The sequence below is a fragment of the Lagopus leucura genome, unplaced genomic scaffold (assembly GCF_019238085.1).
Source record: "Lagopus leucura isolate 7727_CA_CO unplaced genomic scaffold, USGS_WTPT01 Super-Scaffold_100004, whole genome shotgun sequence".
Classification (NCBI taxonomy): Eukaryota; Metazoa; Chordata; class Aves; order Galliformes; family Phasianidae; genus Lagopus; species Lagopus leucura.
This window is the reverse complement of record NW_024962264.1, coordinates 13,590,877-13,597,428: the sequence shown is the minus strand read 5'-3', so window position 1 is coordinate 13,597,428 and position 6,552 is coordinate 13,590,877.

Below are 6,552 nucleotides of genomic sequence, written 5' to 3'. Positions count from 1 at the left end.
CCTTCCTCAGTGGCAGTCAGCCCTTAAGTGGGGTGTAGGACAAGTGCACCCAGGCTCTATCCCTTCCAGTCACTCAGCTGAATTGCCTTCACCTGTGCTCCCATTGCTGACTCATTGCTTGCCTCAGGTGATCAATTAGAGGTTCAGGCCATGATTCAACAGCTCTCGTACAACTTATCTAATGAGAAAACACATTTTCTAAAGGATGACAGGCAGTGTAGCACTATGCTTTAAACCCACAATGCAGTATTTATTTTTTATCATATAGTTTAATGTTTTCCTTTTAAATCATTGCTCATTTATTGGCAAATTATCACAAAGAGCACTGTCAACGGTATAAAATGTTAACCTTTCCTATCTTTCCATTGCTCCTGGGGGCCAGAATAGCTGAGATCAAAGCTGAAACTAACCAAGAAATGGTAGAAGCATGTCTGTCAAACCACAGTTATTATTTAGGATTGCACTGCTAAGAATTGGCAATGTCACTCTTTTTTCACAAGGCTTGCTGAATCTATATAGCTTTTACATTGTATTGTACAAATCCATGTAAGAGCAACATCTTGACTTCTTAGTGCACAGTTAGATTTCATAAAATTTGTTCTTTTTTTTTCCTCTTAGTCTCTCACACTTATGCTGCACTGCTGCGAAATTGAGTTAAATTAAAATCTGCTTACTCCAGAGTGCACCTACAGAAACTTCATTATATTTTACTCAGTCACAGGAAGGTTTGATTTGCTTAGATACAGGAAATTAAGAACACACTGTCAAGTAAAAGAACAACACAGGAAACAAGTTATTAACCAAAAAGTATGCTAATTAATTGAAATATAGTTCTAGGCTTAGATTCACATGGCAGTAACGTTGATTGTAAAATGTAATCTCAGAAAAGCCCAGAGCCTAGATTTTGATGAGATGCTGTTACCACTCTGTGGTAGTGCCGATAGCCTAATTCAAATAAATTGAAAGCTGTCTCTCTCTTAGGCAAGCTTTGGGAAAGTGCCTTTACCTCTTTTCCACTAACTTCATTAGGTTGGAGGATAAGGTGCTGATTGCCTAAAACATCAGTGTGCAGTTTTATGGCCATATAATTGAAATCCAAAGTAGAAACTTTAATTGATCAGAATATTGTGTTGCCTTTTGCAGTCAGTGCTTGGTTCTCCTACTTAACAGAATATAGAAGTCTTTTTCTTCCTACAATTGTCTTTTTCATGTTTGTGCAAAGATTTTTTTTCTTTTTTTTTTTTTTTCAGGAGCAGATGTACAGAATAACCATTCTGTAACACATACTTCTAGGGAGAAAATGTTGATAGCCAAAGTAATGTGACTGATCAAAATGTTAATTACACTGGAGAGCAGGACAGTGTCAGAAATAAAAATAAAGTGTAAGCATTCAAATGTAAGTCAAAACACAAATCTTAAAGTTTGGGGAGCTACCTCTGGTGATGGAGACAAGAAATGAAGTTTGTGACAATTCTGGCTCTGCTACAGCTTCAGAGTATTCAACACTAAGATCGATCTGTAACAGAAAATATTATTCTTGCTGAAAATAAGTTTCCACTGAAGTTTCCAATGAAGTGCTGTTTAACGGTATCATAAATCATTTAAATATTACAACGGTGATTCATTAGGATGTGCTCCCACCAAACCTGCTTTGCTTAGCAGGACAGTTAAACTACCACAGCTAAATATAGATTATAAAGAAAAGGTGCTAACACTTTCAAGCACGTACTTAGACAAACACTATAAATAGCCTACCATGTTGTCAGCTAGTACGTGACAGAGGCATGGAATGGATGCTCTCCCACGGGAATTTTCTGTGCTCCCTCTGTGGCTTTTCTGGGAGCAGCTGCTCTTAGGGAGATATCTGAATGTTCTTTTTATTGTTACTAATTTCAGACCCAGTAGCAGCAAGAAAAGGCTTGCTAGCAGTGAGAAACTGAGCAGGCTGCTCAGTACAGTTTTGCGAGTGTGCTGATTTGCAGTGTCATTGGGTGTGTCAGCAGTAGGGACAGAGTTACATCCAGGTTTCACACTGGAGAGCTGAACCTGCAATGTTACATAGCTCAAGTTAAACTGAAGCTCTGTTATAAACATTTCACAAACCTTGGGTGTTTTTCTCTAATGGGCTTTCAAACAGTTTGACGTGCATAGCACAACAGTAAAGAAAGACCCCAGCAACACTCCTGTACTACAAGCCAACCAAAATATCAATACGTAGCACACTTATGCCAGATGAGTTTTTCTGGAGTTATACTTGCATGGGGCTCTGGCCTGACATGCAGAAACAATTAATCCTATCATGAAAACTAGTGTATTTATATAGGCAGTCCTCAGCTAGCCTTTTCACTGATCTCATCTTTCTTTTATTTTGTGGGTTACTCCTGTCATTTATAACAGAAGAAGTGGATATGGAGAAAGAAAATGAAGGGAGGAAAAAAAAGAGGTCTTACACTTGATCAGTTCAGAGAGTATCCAAAATGAGGCCATCTTCTGAGTCAGGATAAGAATTCACAAACCCTCTCTAAATACAACACTACTGCTAATCTATGATATTACCACTATGAAGTTTATAAACAGATGTCTGCATCAAAGGATGGTGTTGTCACCAAGACCTTTGGTTTGAGACTGAAATTCCCTGCTGATGAGAGCATCTGTGCTATCAGATCTCTGCGTTGGCACCATCACAGCATCTTCTTTTATCTTTACTTACTATCTTTACTTATAATCTGATCCTGGCTCTGCATAGTTATTTGCTAAACTTTCACTGCTGTTGGTTACAGTAAATGTAGTCTTCTTTTGCCCAAGCAGGGAGGAGGCTTGGGAAACAAGCTCCTGTTATTTGGCTACATCTGTGAAAATCAACCTTATCTATCTTGGAAACTTCTCTTTCTCAGACCTCTACTCCCAGATCTGCTACTAAGAAGCACTGTTGAATGTTGGGCTATTACAGCTCTTGAAAACAACATCTTGGATAGCTTTTTTGTTGTTGTTGTTGTTGTTTTTTCTTTACCTGTTCCTTTTACTGGAACAGGAAATGTACATTTTAGCTTTGCCTGAGCTTGGTATCAGCACAGCGCAAGCCACTAGGATATAGCTACCTGTAAATAGTTGGGGAAATAGTCTTGAAAAAGTAAACAACAATGAGTTTAAATTACATTAGTCAAAATGGATTATACCTTGTAGATAAGGCCTCTTGCAGCAGTAGTTTCCCATACAAAGATATCCTGTATACTTTATCTTCAAACAGCATTTGAAGCTTACATAGAATCCAATAAAACCAGAAATATGGGCAAACGCATCAGGTTAAAATGCTGTTATAGCACTTGAATTTACTCCGTTTGTTTTGTTATTTCACCTTACTATTTGTGCCATTTTAGAGCTAACATAGTATAACACAAGGTTGGCTTTGCTCTTCAATATATTTTTTGCAGATTTGTTACTAAGATGTATGTTCTACCTCTCCTAGCTAACTCAATGTTTTCAGATCATCATGTCATTTTTTTTTCTGTGCCTTTTAGCATATAATATTTTCGGTTACCAGGTTCACGTGGCATTTTTGATTTATTTCAGTGAAATTTTTCTTAGGTGCCTTTTAAGCAGAATAAAAAAATTGATAGATTGTAGTCTCGATATTAAGCTTAATATCAACCTCTTGTACAGATAGTAGTCCATCAAGAGTAACAACATTACAGAAAGAAAACATGCTGACAGTCAGCAGGTATACAGCTTCTAGCCCAAGTGTTCATACAGTGCGTTTCTAGCTCCATCATTACTACATGCATGGTAAAGTTTAGCATTCTCACTGGATTATATGTTAGAAACACTACAGTTCAGCTCAAAACTGTTCAGTATTTTATTTTAAAAATAAATTTCATTGAAACTGTATGTGCGACAGCACTAGAGTCTGGCACACAACAGAATCAGTCTCGCTGTTTAGTTCTGCCAGAAAACTGATCTGCAGTACAATTGCTATTTTTATCCCTACTTTCGAAATAGAGTCAATCATGACAACATTCCAATGACAGGCTGGGTGCTGAACCATTCTAATCTGTGACTAATAAAAAATCTTAACATCTTCATTAAATCCAGTCTCATCTCCATCATTACTGCTGGCAGAGTAGCATTCTTCTGTTTCTTCAGTGAGGCATCTGTGATGATCAGATGGCCAACTTCTTCCTTTGTGTCACTCGCAGGCCTTTTCTTCCCTTCCAATTTATTCTCAATGTCCCAGATGTGTTTAATCTAGGAGTTATTTTGAAGGGCAGAGGGAGAACACTGCAACAAAGCCAGGAGAACAAGTGAGGCTTTGTGACAGAGGCAAGAATCACAGAATCATTAGGTTTGGAAAAGAGCTCTAAGTTCACCTAGCCCAAACATCAGCCCACCACCACCGTACCCGCTGACCACCTCCCTCACTGCCCCATCCACGTGGTTCTTGTATGCCTCCAGGGATGATGACTCCATCACCTCCCTGGGCAGCCTGTTCCAGTGCCTCACCACTCTTTCTGAGAAGAAATTTTTTCTTAATATCCTACTCAAACTTCCCCTGATGCAACTTAAGGCTGTTCTCTCTCACCCTATCACTGATACCCAGGAGAAGATGCTGAACCCCACCTCGCCACATCCTCCTTTTAGGTAGTCACAGAGAGTGATGAGGCCTCCCTTGAACTTGTTCTTCTTCAGACCAAACAATCCCAGTTCCCTCAGCTGCTCCTCAGAAGACTTGTGCTCCAGACCCTTCACAGGTTTGCTGCCCTTCTCTGGACACGTTCCAAGACCTTGCTGTTTCCCTTGCAGCGAGGGGCCCAAAACGCAGCAAACGTTCCTGGTGCTAGCTAACACCTTTGCTGATCATGAAGTGCTGCCTCCCGCTTGAGCCACTCTTGAGATGCTGTGGCTCTCACCTCCCTGCTCTGCAGATTGAAATTCTGCCAGCATCCCATCCTTGGCACCGCGCCCAAAGTCAGCGCTGAGACCAATGCTAGCGTGACTGGTAACAGCTTTAAAATGAGGAGGAAAAAAAACACCAGAGAGCAGTTTGGAGACTCAGATAAGCTCAGCCATCTGTTTGTAATACACAGGGAGAGAAAAATCAGGTAAACAAGGTTATGGCAAGGGATAAAGAAACATCCAGCACAAGATGATGGGGAGTCAGAAGCAGCTGCTGAAGCGGAGGAGCAGATGGGAAGAAGATAGCTGGCAACTGGAAGCCATTTAGCGCGATGAGATGGCCTCTGGCCTGGCTGGCTCAGAGGGCAGAGCAGCGTCTGCCCACACAGCCCCGTGGACAGACTGACATGGCACACATCAGCACACAGAGAGTGGGGAATGCCAGAGGTGAGTAACATAGCCGATGTGGATTTTGCTCTTCTTTTAGGATAACAACATGACCAAGCAATGCTTTTTTTTTTTTTTTCCCCCACATGCTGTGAGCCTTTCTGGTGCACAGCCACCTCACACACTGAAGGAGTAGTTATTAAATGCTTTTATTTTTTGCTACCTTGCATAACACGTACTAAGTGGACTTATTAAGGTCTCATATAACGACCACCCTGTCAAAGATGTCAGACACTGCCCGTCATCGCTATTTTGTTTTAAGATCTAGGAGGGCAGAGCACGTGCAAGCATTGCTCCGATGAGAACTGAGAACTCGGTGTGCGACACGCAGAGCACCTACAGTTGTCACGGAGCCCAAGCAGCAGAATGCGCTGCTGGGGTCGGGTGCGCTGCTCCTCTCTGCAGCCGCCTTCAGCCGGGGGGCCTATGGCGAAGGGGAGACCGCTCGGGGTGCGGGCGAGCAGCCACAGGGACTTAATGGCAGCACGGCGCGCCTGAAGGGGCTACCCCTGACCGCCCCGCATCCCGACGGTGCGGACATGCGCTCAGTCACGCACCCGAGCTGCGGCTTCCCGCTGAGCGGCATGCTCGGCAGCCCCCGGGCGCGCGTCCCCAGGTCCCGCGACGGCACCTCGGCGACCTTCAGGCCGTCGCCATAGCAGCGCCAACGCGCGGCCCTCCCCGGCGGCGGGGCGGGAGCACGCGCACGTGCGCTCGGGCAAGGGCTTCGCGCCGTCTCCGCCCACCGCGCCGAGCTCTCCGTCGCTCCGCCCCGCGCGGCGGGAAGGGGCGTTGCCATCCCGCGCGCAGCCGCCGTCGGCCCTCCCCCCCGGCGCGGCGCCGCCTCCTTGTCCCGGGCTGAACCGTGCCGCCGCGGAGCTACCTGCTCGGCTCCACCTTGCCCTTCGCGCGCGTCATCGCCCCGCGCCGCCACGGGGAGAGGGCGGGGCGTGTTGCCGGGTTACGGCTGTCATCCGCGCGCGCCGCCGCGCTGCTCGCTCGCGCTCTGTCTCTCTCTCTCCCTCGCTCTCTCTCTTTCTCGCCCGCCCTCCCCGCCCTCTCTCGCCGCCGCCGCCGCGAGGAGCGGACCCCGGGGAGCCCCCCCGCGCCGCCCCCACATGCCGCAGAGCGCAGCGGCCGCGGCGCCGCGCCCCGCCGCCCGGCTGGGCCTCTAGCGGCCCCCCCGCCGCTGCAGCCGGGCCCAGAGTGCATGAG